We start from the raw sequence: 15,765 nt of genomic DNA on the forward strand, positions 1-15,765 counted from the left end.
GGGATCGAGCCTGCAACCCGGGCATGTGCCCTGACAGGGAATCGAACCCCAATCACCTGGATCCTAGGTCAATGCTCAACCGCTGAGCCACGTCCGGCTGGGTGAGGTTATATCTTTTAGTAGAGTTCCTAATTCTGTGTTACCTGCCACCATTGCAGAATGCATGAGGAGGCAAGTATACTTTTTTTTTTTTTTTTGATTCATAAGAAAACATTAAGATTCTAATAAGGCAGCAGCATGATGTAGCCCAGAGAGCATAGGCCTTGGAGTCAGGTGGCCTGGCTTTGAATCATGGCTTCACAACCTACTAGCTTTGTGAGCCTTTGGTAAGAACCTTCTTGGAGCTATTGGAGAATCTGTAGGCGCATACACTTGAAGGCTGGGAGAAGGGCTGGTGGGGAAGGAGGTGATGGCTTGGACTGCAAGTCAAGAATGTGACTGAGTTCCACTAGGTCTCTGTGGCTGAAATTAGACAGTGATTATGATAATTTGGATCAGTGTCCTCAGACACAGTTCTTGTATAAATGCCTCTAGTTGGCGTTAGATGTGAACATTTCCCATTGCTTTCATGATGTTTTATTACTACTCAAGAAGCCACTTTAATTTTTTTTTCTGGAGCCCGGCTGGGCATGGCTCAGCAGTTTAGCCTTGACCTAGGACCTAGGAGATTGTGATTCAATTCCCAGTCAGGGCACATGCCTGGGTTGTGGGCTCGATCCCCAGTCAGAGGCAAGCAGGATGCAGCCGATCAATGATGACTCTCTCATCATTGATGTTTCTCTCTCTCCCCCCACTCTCCCTTCCTCTCTCTGAAATCAATAAAGATATATTTAATTTTTTTTTTTTTCTGGAATACAACCTGGTCTAAATTAAAAGATACATGCACACATACATGTGTGTATGTATGTGTGTGTGTATGCATATGCACACACAACTGCTACATAATTAAGTACAGCAGGTCCTTGAATAAAATCGTTTCAATATAACATTGATTAAAAAAAAATTAGTTCCCAGCCTGGTTCACTATCTGTTGGGTTTGCACATTATCCTGTGTCTGTGTGGGCTTTTTCCGGGTCCTTCAGTGTCCTACTACATCCCAAAGATGTGCACAATAGATGAAGTGGCATGTCTATATTGTCCCAGTCTGAGTGGGGGTCTGTGTGAGTGCCCCTGTGACGGAAGGGAGTCCTGTCCAAGATGGGTCCTGCCTTGTGCCCTGAGCTGCCAGGAGAGGCTATGACACCTCAATACCCTGAACTAGACCTTTATTTAGAAGTTTGGTGATGTTTTCATGACCAGAAATACGTCGTAGGAACTTAACTCTTCTGTCAATTAGCATAAGGAAAACAACATATAATGAAACCTGGATCCTAGGTCGATGCTCAACCACTGAGCCATGCCCGGCTGGGCTACAAATATTATTTTATTTAGTCTCATAACAGCCCTGTGAAGTAGGTTACCATAATTCTCATTTTACAGGTGAGGGAATCAAAGCTCAAAGTGACTAAGACGTATGCCTGAGATTATGCATCTAATAAGCATTGGAACCAGGACTTAATTCCATGTCTATTTGATTCTAAAACTTGTATATTTTCTGTCTCCCTAAAATATGGTAGACTTTGGTTTTCTTTTTAGTATCAAAGAAACATGGCCCCAGTTTTTATTGGTCTTAGAATTTATAATAATTTCTAATACTAAATGGTCATAGAATAATACATTACACCTTACTTGGAGAAGCTGGAGGTGGGCTTATTCATCCAGCAATGTAATGATTAAATTTTAATATGTCAGGTATAAACTAGAGATTGAAAAAAAATACTTGATGTCTAAGGAATTTAGAATGGGGAAAATGCATCAGCTATTTGTTATGCTCAATTTTGGCAGTACCGAAGCATTTTATTTTAAATGTACTGTTCATTTTTGGGTGCTCTGTTTTGTTTCTCTTATGTAAACTTTTTCCATTTATGGCAGCTCGTGTTTTTTTTTCTGGAAATAGATAGCATTCATAAACTGAAACAGTTTCATTGGGGAAATTTCCTGTGGCACTGCGACAGAACTGTCTTGGCAGAAATACTGGAATCCTATAAAGTGGAGTTAATATTGATATACTTTAATCAAAATTTTCTGTTTAGAAGCAGTAAAGCCGTTCATTGTTAGGCAGCCTCAGTTCTATCCTTATTCTGCCAGCTAAAAACACCTTCCATCTTTGGAGTATGACACCATAACTATATATCTCCAAATTTCTTTCCCTAATACTAAAAGAGAACTTTTTTTTTTTTAACTTTATTGAGGAATAATTGACAAATATTCAAGATTCAATATACATATCAATGCAATGCAAAATTTGATATACCAAGATCAAGATAATTAACACCTTCATCACCTCATATAGTAACTTTTTTTGTGGTGAGAATGCTAAAGATCTACTCTTATCAACATTCAGGTATACAATAACATATTATTAACTATAGTCACGTGCTGTACATTAGATCCTCAGAATGTATTCTTTTTATACCTCAAACTTAGTACCCTTTGGCCTACATCATCCCATTTCCTCTCCTCTTAGGCTTTGGGAACCACCATTCTATTCTCTGTTTCTATGAAGTAGGCTTTTTTAAAAAGAGGACTCTTGAGCATTGTAATGGTACTGAGAATCTCCCAGCATTGCCTCCCTGGGATGGTACAATTGTTCCCAGTCTTCTCTGATGTCTAATAACATGGTCACCGAGGTCATTTTGATGCATCAGTCTCCAGAGCAAACCTTTGTCAGACTAGCTGTGATTGTCTGTTCTAGCAGGAGGCCCCTTCTCATGGTCACTTGACTGTATCATGAACACCCCTGCTCTGCACCTTTGCTCTGGCTGTTACCACTAGTTGGGGTGTGTTTACTCTTACTCTCCACTCCTCCTCTGTCTTTTGAGATCTTACTCATTTATAGCAGTCAACATACGTCTGTAGGTCTAAAAAACTCTTGCTGTTTGAAACTGAGAGGTATTTTAATGCTGTTTAATTAGGTACTTACAAAATGGTTGGGATGGGTGGGAGTGGGGCCTCTAGTCTGGGTCTGCCGGAATGACACCCATAACACCAGCACTGAACTGGCCCACCAAATTGAGCCACTCCTGCTTTCACATCCAGGGAGATGAGGAATCAGTAGGCTAGTGCTGGGGCACTGGCTTTTAGGACACACAGCTTGTGCTGCAGTCCAGTGGGAGGAGGTCACCACTATAACCACTGCAATTGTCTCTCAATACTCACACAAACAATGACTGGGCACTGGAACACTGCTGTGGAGTATGCCGTGTCTCCACAACTTTGTTTGTCAGGAGCGAAAAACAAAACAGATGAAGATATAGAAAGATGATCTTTGCCTTACTCTAGTCTTCCAAATACATGAGCACATAAAAATAAATAAAATGAATGAATATGTATACCTATACTCCAAATAGAAATGCAAAATGTGTAAATATGTTCACATATATACATATGTGTGTGTATATTTATAGCTTACTATTTTTCAGGCAATATTCTAAGCACTTTACATGTATTCTCTCAGTTAATCCTATGAGGTAGGTACAATGATTGCCCTATCTTTTAGATGTGGAAAGTGAGGCACAAAGAGATTAAGTAACTTGCACAGATTGTAAGCATCTTCATCTACAAAATTTACCTACACACTTTATTACCTGTGCCCCCCATCATGCCCCTAGAATAGTGCTTTTCCCAAATGCTCAATAAGTGTTCACTGAATTAATTGAAAATAGATGTGTGTCATTGGAAACTATCTTCCCCTCTTTGGGCTTTAGTGTTCTCCTTTGAGATGTGAAGGGCTTGGACACCCTGATCTCTAAATTCTTTCCAGCTTATATACCTGAGGATTCCTTGGGTTGATTTGCATGGCAGCCACAAGAATTTTTACCATTATAGTTCTCTAACTGTGTGCCAGGCATTATTATAAGCACTTAATATGCATTGTTTCCTTTGAGCCTCTCAACAGCCCTGTGAGGAAGTTATGGTCTTCGTCCATTCCTACTTCACATGTGAGGAAATGGGTAGTCATAAAGGAGAAGTCATTGATCCATGGTCATACCACTAATGGGTGGCTGAGCTCAAATGCCAACTCATGTCTACCTCACTCCAAAGCCTTTGCTCTTAATCAGAGAAAGCCTTAGTTCTCTCAAAGAGAATGACATCTGAGGCATGGTTTTGCCTTTTTCTCCTTCCCTCCTTCCCATGTATTCTTTTTTTTCCATCATCATCATCATCATCATCATCATCATCATCCAAAAGCACAGCAGGTCCCCTGGCCTGTATCTTATGGTTTTTACCCCTTTTCTTGGATTGAAGTAAAGAATATTTTTCTTGGTATGGAGCACATGTGACATGTGTTGACCGCCGATGGTCTTTTTTGTTGCTGGATTGGTTGTTAATAAACACTAATGAGCTGGTCCTATTTCCCTGAACAGGGACAGATACCACAAAACCTGGTTTTGATAGCTGACAAGAGAATAAAAACAAGAGAACATTATATTGAACAATTTCTTCTTTGCATTGATTACATTTTTTTTTAAATAAAAAACACTTATTTTTGTAATAAAATATTCTTTAAAAATATTCAATATCATTTTAGGCTTAAAAATCCATGTTTATATCCATAGGATGAGATCTGAAAATACACACTAAGATATATTAACTGTGGTTATATGTAGGTAGTACAGTTAGGACTTTTTAGTTGATTCTATTTTCTTATGTGTATATTCTGATTATTTTCTATCATGAGTTTGTATGACTTCTTATAAGAACAGAAGAATGATAAAGCAAAATCTTGACCATGCTTTGAATTTGCATGTTCTTAAAGCTGAATCTGTCACATGCCTTTCCTCTCTGCCCCTGATGTTAAGTCAGTGAGATACAAAACTCTTCTACATCACCTACACACAGAAACCTGACTAGAACACTTACCAATCTGTCCATAGGTTAGAACTTCTAGTGACCAGGACTTTCTAGGTTTGTGACATTTGACCTTCAGAATGAATTTTCATACATAGTTTTATGTGCCTTTTTTGATATGAAAACAACAAAACTGTTCCTTACTCAGATAAATAAATCACAAGGGACTTGAGAAGGTGCATTATTTTATTTCAAGGTCAGTGTTCCATAGTGGGAAATAAAATTATTTTAAAATCAGATGATGTATTATAGAATTGTAGACTTGAAATGATATATTTTATTAACCAATACAACCCAAATAAGTTCAATAAAAATAAATAAATAAAAAATGATCACTAACATTTGTACAGTGTTTTAGAGTTTACATGGCCTATTCATTTCTGTCATCTTATTTTGTCTTCACAGTCTTTTAGATGGTTAGGTCAGGGATTGCTATTTAATTTTAATTATGTCTATGTCCAGCTAGGAAGAGGCACAGCCAGTACTTACAGAATCCACATTCCTTGACTCTTACCACTTCACCACAGAGTTTCTATTGATTAAATGAGATGATACTAGGTATTCAATAAAATGACAGCTACTGCTGCTGCTGCCTCTCCTCCTCTTCTTCTCATTCACTGTCTTTCTCCTCCCCCTCCTTCTAATTCTTCTTCTACTCAGTATCCTTATGGTAGTTTATAGTTTATATTTTGAGAGGCTTAATATCTGTTCATGAATGTAGTAGAACCTCCAGAAGAGGAGGGGTGACATCAAAGGCAAAAAATCATTCCTGTTGCATCTCCTTCCCTCTCTTTTCTCTCTCCCCCCTTTTCCTTCCATCTTTCAGTCTTCAGTTCTATAAATATATTTTTAGACAATATTTTATTGCCTTAAAAATCTGGATTACAAATAGAAAATACAAATTATATATTTTTTTCATTTCAAATTACGTTTTTAAAATAAAACAATGGATTCAGTTAACATTTTGTTAATATATTTTATGGGATGGAAGAGTCAACACTTTTCTTCTTGTTGAAAAAGTAAGGCAAACTTCCTCTCCACCTCTCTTCCACACATAACTCGCTCCCTCCACCTAAAATGTGAACTTCTTTTATTAAGTACAAAGTGTCTACACACACACACACACACACACACACACACACACACACACACACACACGGCTCCCCTGGCAGAGGCCCAAGCCACAGCAGTTGCCAGTGCAGGCTGCTCTGTATATGCTGAGTCCAGGGCAGTAGCCACAGCAAACAGCACAGTGGTCATGATTGTAGCTGCTCAAGGTACAGGAGAAGTTACCAAAATGTCTTACTTTCAGGAGATGCTGTCCAGGCCTATGAGTAGATGGAGGTCAACTTGGGTTGGTTTAAAGACAATGCCTTTAAATTTAGAACATCTGATAAAATGTTATTGCTAGAAGGGGGTGGACATTCAAATACTGTCCGCACCAGAGGTGGGATATGCTTAATTCAAGCAGATTCAATTCCCATTGGGCCACCTTTCCTTCTGCACTTTTCCTCATCTCTCAGAAGCAGTTTTTGATTTTTCAGGGTGGAATGAGTCAAGGTTAGTTTTCAGTAAATATTACAGGAAGTTGGCTGGTATTTCCCTCTCTCTAGACAAAATAAGCACTTAGTTTCTCAAGGCAATGACCGGATGAAGGCATCTGAGTTGACTGTGACACACATAGAGTCTCTGGGCAAGAACTTCTTTTGCAGAGAAGAACCTTCCCATTCCCGAAACAAGCTATCAGAATTCCCAAAACAGGCCCCCACAAACACACTTAGAATGTAGCCCACCAGCACCCTAACACACCTAGGTGGTTACCACTCCCAAATCAGTTTCTCCTTCATGGTCACGACAAAGTTTTTCTCAAGTTTATTGATGTTTGGTTTGATCAGCTCTTAGGAAATAGTATTGGGAGACAGATTCGAACATTACGGCAGGAGAACCTAGGCCCAGAGTGTCCATGGGTTTGTTCTGATGAAGCTTGTTCTGATGGAGCTTTCTCTTCCGCAGAATGTTAGCAGTCAGTCTGATGACCCAAGAATGACCCTCATCCAGAGCAGCAGCTGCTCCTTAGAATTGGGCTTCTAAGGGTCTTAAGACACTAGAAAGATAATATCCTTAATAAGCTTTCTTCTGTGATAATTTGACAGGCTTTTTCCATGAGGGATGGAGGTGAGGAGGAAAGGCAAGGCACCAAATCAGGACTGACTCCAGTACTCACCAGCCCCTTCCGATACCACCTCTCAGAACTAAAAAAGAGAGGGGGCAGGAATTGAATCTGCATTTGGTGAAAGATGTGATTTTCCCCAACTAGATCATACAAGCTCTTGAGTGAGTTCCAGGAGGCATGGGCACTGCTGTCCAAGCCACAAACATTCCAGCCAATTCCTTCCAAAAGCTGCTCCTGTGAAGACCTTTGTGCTGGCAGTGAGAGCTGTGCTGACTGAAGAGGGGGTGGGTGGATCTCCTTGTTCCCTGAGTTGCAACCACCTTTTTCTCTTAGAGGTGCTCCTCAGACACAGTGGTGGGTGCTTTGCTGGTATTACTTTCCTCCTCTCCCTCCTCCTCCTGGAGTTTATTCTCAGGAGTTTGTTTGCTTTCTGCCTCTGGAGATCTGCCTTGATGAATGCGGTGAGGGCTGCTCCAAGGGTGAGAAACACACAGAAAGATGTTCCCAGGCATGGTTCCATAACTGTCAATAATCTGGCCCTGGGAGATGGTGAAGATGATGCTGAATACCTGGGCAGGCACATTGAGGAGGCCAGACGACATGCCTTGTGATTCTGGGTATGTCAACTCCACAGCAAACTCAAATCCTAGCAGGAGATAGCCAGTCATAAAGAAGCCCATTGTGCCAGCGGTGATGAATACTACCCACAGGTGTCCCAGGTTCAAGGTCATTGTGTACATCACCATGCCGACCAGAGTCATGATATAGACCGCCAGGATTGTCTCCTTGTAGGTTTTGGACCTCTCCAGCCAGATGCCTGAGGTCACAGCCCCAAGCATTCCTGCAATGATGATGGTCAGGCCAATTCTTCCAGCATTCATTTCTTCTCTTGGGTAGTACAAGATCACCATGTGATTCAGTAGAGTGGACAAGGCATAAAAAGTTCTAGCATTCAGACCATAGGTGATGACAAACAGCACGAAGTTGAGATTTTTGAAGAGCTGGAGGGTAGAACTTAAGTACGAAGCATCAGGGGATGCCAAGGCATAGCTCAGGAATTGGGTCCTGCTGAGGGGATATTTAGGATTCTCCTTGAATATGATGATGACAGGATGAAAAGAAGAGTGGCAACACCTCCTATTATGCAGAACATGATGCTGACGTGATAGGCAAGCTTGTCCTGGTCTTCAATATTGGGTACCAAAACAGGAGGGACCAAGAAACCAATTGCAGTTCCAAGCTGATTGCCAAAGACAGCTATGGAGCAGGCCTTTGAAACCTCATTAGCCCCAAACCAGACTGAAGCAATGCGGGAGGACATGCCCAGGATGAAGACCTGGGCTACAGAGAAAATGATCTGGCCCAGCATGGTGACTGTGAAGAGATGTGGCTTCAGGCTGCCCAACTTCACCCAGGCTCCCAAGCAGTTGAGAGAGGAGCTGGTGAGGGCAATGGTGTGTAGGCCAAATTTTTCCAGCACCCAGGCCACTGGCAGTAGTAGAAGGATGTAGATTAGCATGTAGCACATGGACAGCTGGTTGATGGCAAAGGGACTGACCCAGTAAAAGTTCATGAAGATGTTACTGATGGAGCCATATTGGATCCACTGGAAGGCATTGCACATTGAGTAGCAGCTAAACAACAGGACCACTGCCTAACGGTAATTGCTCACCTTGATCACACTGAGGTCCTCAGGGCCTGAGCTACTGGGGTGAGCTGGGTTACTTGAGTGGGCCACGCCACTGGATTGGGCCAAGGTACTGGGGTGGGCTAAACTTCTGGGGTTCACAGAGGCACTGAGATGGGCAGATGTGCTGGGGTATGCCTGGAGCTAAAACTGCCCAGAGGTGCCATCCCGCTCCTCCAGGTTAGGACCTTCATTCACCATGGCCACTGTCTCTTCTGGAGTCCTAGACTGGTGCTGAGGACTCTGGCAGTCTTAGGGGACAGTACCCTCAGCTGGTCCTCTAATGCTGATAGGGCACTTACTCTGGTCTGTCCCAGAAGAAATGGAGACCTACACCTGCATGAAAGCCATGAGTTGGTTTCCCAATGCTCACCTCCAAACCTTTGTCCCAATTTTTCCATAGGGCCCGCTGTCCCTGATGGCTGGCCCCCAGGCCTGCTGCAGACCACTCAGCTGGGTCCTGGCCGCAGGTGCTTTGAGTCCTTCTAAGGTGTTCTGATCACGTACAGCTCCTGGTCCAGGAAAGAGTTTGCTCCTTGAGTAGCCACTTCACCTGGCAGTTTGCTCTGGGGCTGGCTTGGGGCCTCTCCCCCAAGAGCCCACGTGACTGCCCTGCCCCCATCTCGTGTCTTCCCCCTCCCTCCTACCTCGCCTGCCTCTCACAGGCTCCTGCCATCCTATCCTGCCCTCCCAATAACCTTGGGCCTGACAGCCCATTTATTTCGCCACAGTTTGCCTGGTGCATTCGTCCCCACCACCCTGGGCACCATGGAAACCGCTTGGTTAACCCCCACCCCGTGAACTATACTTCAAATTCATTTGCCCCCTCCCAGGGAATATGCGAGAAAGCCCCATACGCCCTTCCGAGGTAACCCTCCAAATAATTTCCCCTCATCAGTCTGCATCTCCTACGGCATAAATATTTATTTTAAACTCTTTCTGAAGATTCACTGGAGATTCAGACTTAGCCCTGGCAGATGGCCTGAGAGGCCAGCTTTCATAACTGGATTCTTCTCTTCTCAGCAGTGAAAGATAAATATTTTACGATCAGCATATTTTATCGATGACCCAAGGCTTTTTGATTACTTTCCATCTGTGAGGACTTTATTTTGTTGTTTTGGCTTTTTAAGAGGTTTCTTGTATGTGATGTATTCATGATAAATAACCAGTTGCTTTGGTTTTAAGGAAAGCCACCTTTGAGAGACAAGTTACAATATGCTTTTCCCCCCAAAACCATAATTTTAGATGTAATAAAATAGCATCTACAGGCATTACTATAAGGGGCCAGGTGCCCGTTATAGTAGTACTAGCATATGCCTCTGTTTATCATAGTTTGTTGTATTTGTCAGTTTACTTGTCCACACACCCTTCCTCCTCACTCTACTGTGTACTCCTTGAGGGTGGGTCTGTGTTTAAATCACTTTTATATCTCCAGGGTCTAATACATATTAAAAGCAGAATAAAAATGAAAAATAACATGGCCTCTGCACAAAGGATAATTTACAAGCTTCTGATGCTTTCTAGAAATATCCTGAGGCTTGAGTTCCTCATCTGTTCAGCAGGTGCAGTAGTGATTTCACAGAGTGGTTGCTCAGGGACTCCTGCTTCCCTCCCCCAGCTTCTTCTTAGTCTTCTTGGTCTTCTCCTTGTCCTTCAGGGCCATGCTTGCATCAGCAAATCCTGGCTCCTTCACACTTGGCAATGAAGTGTTTAAAATCTATTTATAAGGAATGTCAAAACCCTGTTTTAACTCTATGTGGAAGCTTTCACATGTTCTTTCATTTGGAGTCCCAACTAGATCTTAGAAGTTGCTATCTCTGCTCACATATTCTCTGAGTCTGAGTCCAATAAAATGAATGATTAAAATATTTAGCTCCCAGAAACAACAATGAGGATAAACATCTTGGAGGCCCAAATAGATTATCCTATGCTCCCGTTCCATCTGTGACAGCTGGTTCTCCATCCAGCCTAAACGTTTGTGAGTGCAAGGGCCATAAGACCATAGTTAGCAGGATATTTACAAAACTCTGGGTTTCTAAAAGTGAAGCCCAACATTTCCTTTAGAAGTTCATGGCCTTGGAATTGAATAAATTCATGTTGAAGATATAAAGAGAAGTAGCATTGGATCTTGACCACCACCTCTGTGGCTGACAAGCTGGATGGCCCTGGGTAAGTCATCAAACTTCTTGGTGACTCTGTGGAGTCATCTGACAAGTGAGGGCACTCAACCTTGAGGCCTCTCTGGAGTTACCAGGCAGTTTAAGGGCACCTCTGTGTATGGAATGTGCTCCGTAAGTTGGAAGGTGCTGACATGCACGCTGGAGGGGTTCCTCTTAGGATGGCTACTAGGTCACAGATCTTGCATTAGAGGTCCAAGTTTGCTTTAGCTCCAGTTTACAAACATACAGGATTAGCATTCCCGTGTAGTGTCACTCACATTTCTTTTGGAATCCTGCTATTGCCCAGAGAAGTCAACAGTGCTTCCCCTCGATGTGTACCAAGCATGCTGTAATTTTTAACATAATAGAAATGATCTTGAAGAATTGAATGAAAATCACATAGTCATACAACAATTCCTGTTTACTTGAGGGAAGTTGACATTTTGTAAGAAATCTGTGATGGATTATTTGGTGAAGGAAAAAGCCCTTTCATAATGGAAATAATCATATTCTATCTTTTAAGTTTAAATACGTCATTTTTTCTTAGTCATGCCAGCCTGCAATGTATTCTAAAGTATTGTAATGTAAAATAATGTGCTCTACCATATTCTAAAAAGGTGATGATGTAATTTAAGTGTTTAGTGAATAAAAAGCCAATACTTATTAATTGCGATAGTAACTGCCCCTGTTTATTGAGGGCTTGCTATATGCCCCACACTGTGCTAACTGCTTTAAAAGCTCTACCTTATTGGAGCCTCACTATTTGGAAGATATCATGAAGATGGATTATAGTACTTTATATTGTATAAAGTTTGGAGCCTGAGTCGTGGAGAGAACTTAGAGGGCCTCAGGTTCAGAGGAGGATCCTATGACCCAGAAATGGAAAGCAATTTCCCTTGAGTCACTCAGCAAGTTATTGGAAAGGCTGGGATTAGAAAGGATGATTTCCAACTCCCAGCTCCCAGCTCAGTGCCTGTTTCTTCCACCACCCTTTCTCTACTGCACACAACACCTCATGATCTATGGATGCCAGATCATGGCAGTCGCAGGTTAAGGAATGAATGAATCATCAATTGGTTTTATATTTTAAAGTGCCCAGCAGCCCCCAGCCCAGTGCCTTTTATACCTGAGACCTGTTTTTTAAGTCTGGTGAGAGTTGGCCAGACAAGGAATCCTACTGAAAAACAATGTTAATATTAATGGCCTTTGTTAAATATAGTAAAAATAATAGAATTTAAAATGGAAAAAAGCTGAAGGAATAGAAAATCACACAGGACACGGTAGTGGGCCCAGTGTAATTTAAAGAAAGGTTGGGCAAACTTTATCTGTAAAGGGCTAGATAGTAAATATTTGAGGCTGTGCAGTTCATATGGCCTCTGTTGCAATTACTGAACTTTGTCATTGTAGTATGAAAAAAAACATAGACTGTATAGAAACACGTGGTTATGTCTATGTTCCAGTAAAACTTTACAAAACAGTTGGCAGGCTGGAATTGGTTTATGAACCATAGTTTCCTGACTTCTAACTTATTCCTGGTCCTATATCAAGGAGTGTGAGTTGGTGTGCTTCTGACTGCTTTGGACTATGTATTCTCCTTTTGTCAGGCAGTCAGGAAATGGCTAAGCTCAAGTTAGGGAAGAGCAGTCCTGTATTGCCCAATGTCCCTGGTTACCCATGAGAGTGCCAAAGGCCACATTTCTTGGAGGGTATTCCTTACTGATAGACTAGCTATTAAGTTTCACTGTTCTTTTTGGAAGCACAGCTTAAGAGGTATTTTGAGGAGTGAAGTCATATCAGCTAATATGTCTCTTAGTGGTAATGACAAGAAGCCCCAGCCTTGGACTCCCCAAATGCCAGGTCCTACAAACTCCTCCTCTGAACCTAATCCCCCTCATTGTTCTCCCTATTTAGTCAAAAGTATTTCTGAATAATGATAATGATGGTCATGGCGGTTAATATTCATTGAGGACCTTCTATGTGACAGGCAATTCACCTGACATTAATACATTTTCATCATTGATTTATACCAACAACTCTACAAGGCAAATACTATCATTCCCTCATTTTGCACAATTTTGACAATTGAGGCTGAAAGAGGTTTATGACTTCATCAAGGTCAAAGAGCAATTAAGTGGCTGAGGCAGATCTAAAGCCCACACGGGGTGGTGGTAAAGTCTATGGCCTTTACCACTCTACTACACTTTCATCTCTGCTCTAGGTTCTGGAGGATACAGTGAGTCTGCTTTTCAAAGTTGTCATAATCTCCATCTTCCTCTGTATCTGGTCTGAGAATGTTTTCTCACTTGTTCCTTTCCCACGCCATTGCTGTTTGTCCTTGATTCCCAGTCTCAGGCATATAGCACTTTGCACCTGGACTGCTCTAGTGGCTCCTGACTGGCCTCTATTTAAAACATCTCTATTGGGCCCAGCCGGGCATGGCTCAGTGGTTGAGCATCGACCTAGGATCCAGGCGATCGGGGTTTGATTCCCGGTCAGGGCACATGCCTGGGTTGCGGGCTCAATCCCCAATGACTTTCCCATCATTGATGTTTCTGTCTGTCTGTCTCTCTCCTTTCCTCTCTCTGAAATCAATAAAGATATATTTAAAAAAAAAAATTAAAACAGCTCTATTGAGATACAATTCACATGCCATGCAAGTTCCTGGTGTCTACTTAAGAACATTTTTGTCACTTCAAAAAGAAACCTCAGACTCTTTAGCTACCACACACACCACTGCCCCCTGTCCCTCCTCCATCCAGCCCTAAGCAACCATGAATCTACTTTCTGTCTCTATGGATTTCCCTATTCTTGACATTTTATATAAATGGAATTTCAGAGTATGTGGACACTTGTGACTGGCTTCTTTCACTTAGCATGTTTTTAAGGTTCATTATGCTTTCAAGGTTTATCCATGTGTAGCATATATCAGTACTTCATTCTTTTTTATGGCCGAATACTATTCCATTGTATGGATAGACCATATTTATTTATCCTTTCATCTATTGACAGACATTTGGGTTGTTTCCACCTTTTGTATATTCTGAACGAATTGGCCTCTTAAATGTATTCTGCACAGCACTCTCAGATCAAGTTTCCTAAAGTGCAGCTCTCACCGTGTCATTCCTCTGATTGAAAGGCATCTCTGATTTCCCATTGCCTCTAGGACATTGTTTAAACTCCTGTGTTGGATGATTGTGGGAAAGTACCTGGCATGGAGTGAACACTTATGCTGGGGTAAGAATGGCGAGGGAACTGTGCCTTACTCAGCATGGAGCCTTCTCACATTGCTGGAGCCTTCCCACACTGATGAACTCTTTCTCACGATGATAGGCTCTTCCCACATTGTTGTAGCTTCCTGTAAGCTCTCCCTTCCTTTCCATCATCCAGGGCTCTCCCATCTGTACTGCCCATGTGGCACTCAGCATGAGATACTGCACGTTGGGAGAAAGATGCTTATCTGTGTGTCTCATTTCTTTTGCTGATTTGGGAACCCCTTGAGGTCAGGGATCAAGTATGACTCATAAGGATGATCACAAGTGTAATAATACCTATTATTTGTGGAGGCATCATTATGTGCCAGGCCTTCTACTTGGTCCTTTCATTGCTTAACTAACAAGACAAGTCATCAGGGTAGGTACTTTTATTTCAATTTCACAGATGAGGAAATCAGTTCTGAGGGTCTGAGTAACTTGTATTTGGTGTCTCATAAGGTAAATGATAGAGCTCAGGTCCACCTAACTCTAAATTTGTTCTTCCTCAATGCGGTGGTGACAAGCACTTCTTTTTCTCTTTCTGCCTCTTCTCTTCTTCCTCCTACTTCGTCATTAGGTATCATCACTCCCACTTGGCAGATGAGAAAATTAAGGTGCAGACAAGTTAGACGTATTCTCGTGTCACATTCTTAGTGTATGATGACTCAGGGACTTTAACATTAGAACTTCTGTCTGTAAGCATATTTTTATTTTCCCCGACTGTCCCATGGCATTAGTATGTGTTGGGGCCTCAGTGAACTCTTTGATATTTGGTAATTGTCATGTCATAAAACAGTAGGGAGGAGAAGATGCACATATGTAAACAAGAGGAACTATAAGATGTTCTATTGTGGTGAGGATTATAAATGCTATGGAAATTTGAGAAAAGTTATGAGAGCTTCATAGATGAGGAAATCCTGATGCTAGAACAGGAAGGAGGGGTGAGCTTAGTGAGGCAAAGAAGAGAAAGTGAAAGAGAGGCGAAAAGAGGGACATAGAAGAAGAGATTAAAATCTCATGGGGCCATTCTTCCAGTCCAGTTTTCCACATTGACCCAAATTCTCTAACAGTCTGGGTGCTGGTCTAATTACCATTGGGACAACTGTTAAGAAAGAAACAAATACTTGCATAATATAGACGTGAGCATGTGGCTTTATATTATGCTTATATTTCTCAAAGGGACAATCAAGGACATTATACATTTGGATGATGTCTATCAGAATTGCTTTAAGTTCTATTTTAAATAAACTTGTTTTGGTGAATATATCAACACTATTTTAATGACTTTAATTTGTGGGGGAGTTCACAAAAGCATCTATCTATGCATCAAAGTATGAATCATGCACAGATGTAGTTATAGCATGAAATATGGAAGCAGACAACACAAGCCTAAGCTCTTTCTTTTTTAAAATATTTTTTTTATTGGTTTTAGAGAGAGGGGAAGGGAGAGGCAGGGAGACATAGAAACATCAATGATGTGAGAGTCATTGATCTGTTGCCTCCTGCACGCCCCCTACTGGGGATTGAGCCCACACCTGGGCATGT

At 41.7% G+C, this 15,765-nt stretch overlaps 1 protein-coding gene and 1 pseudogene across 11 annotated transcripts in view; one reads left to right on the forward strand and one right to left on the reverse strand.

Annotated features, from left to right (window-relative positions):
- The window catches only part of FGF13 (fibroblast growth factor 13), a 441,864-nt gene that overhangs the window by 89,778 nt on the left and 336,321 nt on the right, over window positions 1-15,765 (forward strand). The window lies entirely within an intron of this gene.
- Window positions 7,453-10,473, reverse strand: LOC308551623 (choline/ethanolamine transporter FLVCR2 pseudogene; annotated as a pseudogene). The gene is made up of 3 exons: window positions 10,410-10,473; window positions 9,192-9,322; window positions 7,453-8,954 (listed from the first exon to the last, which is right to left on the reverse strand). The product of its transcript is annotated as a choline/ethanolamine transporter FLVCR2 pseudogene (transcript).

The sequence above is a fragment of the Miniopterus schreibersii genome (genome assembly GCF_964146895.1).
Source record: "Miniopterus schreibersii genome assembly, chromosome: X".
Taxonomy (NCBI): Eukaryota; Metazoa; Chordata; class Mammalia; order Chiroptera; family Miniopteridae; genus Miniopterus; species Miniopterus schreibersii.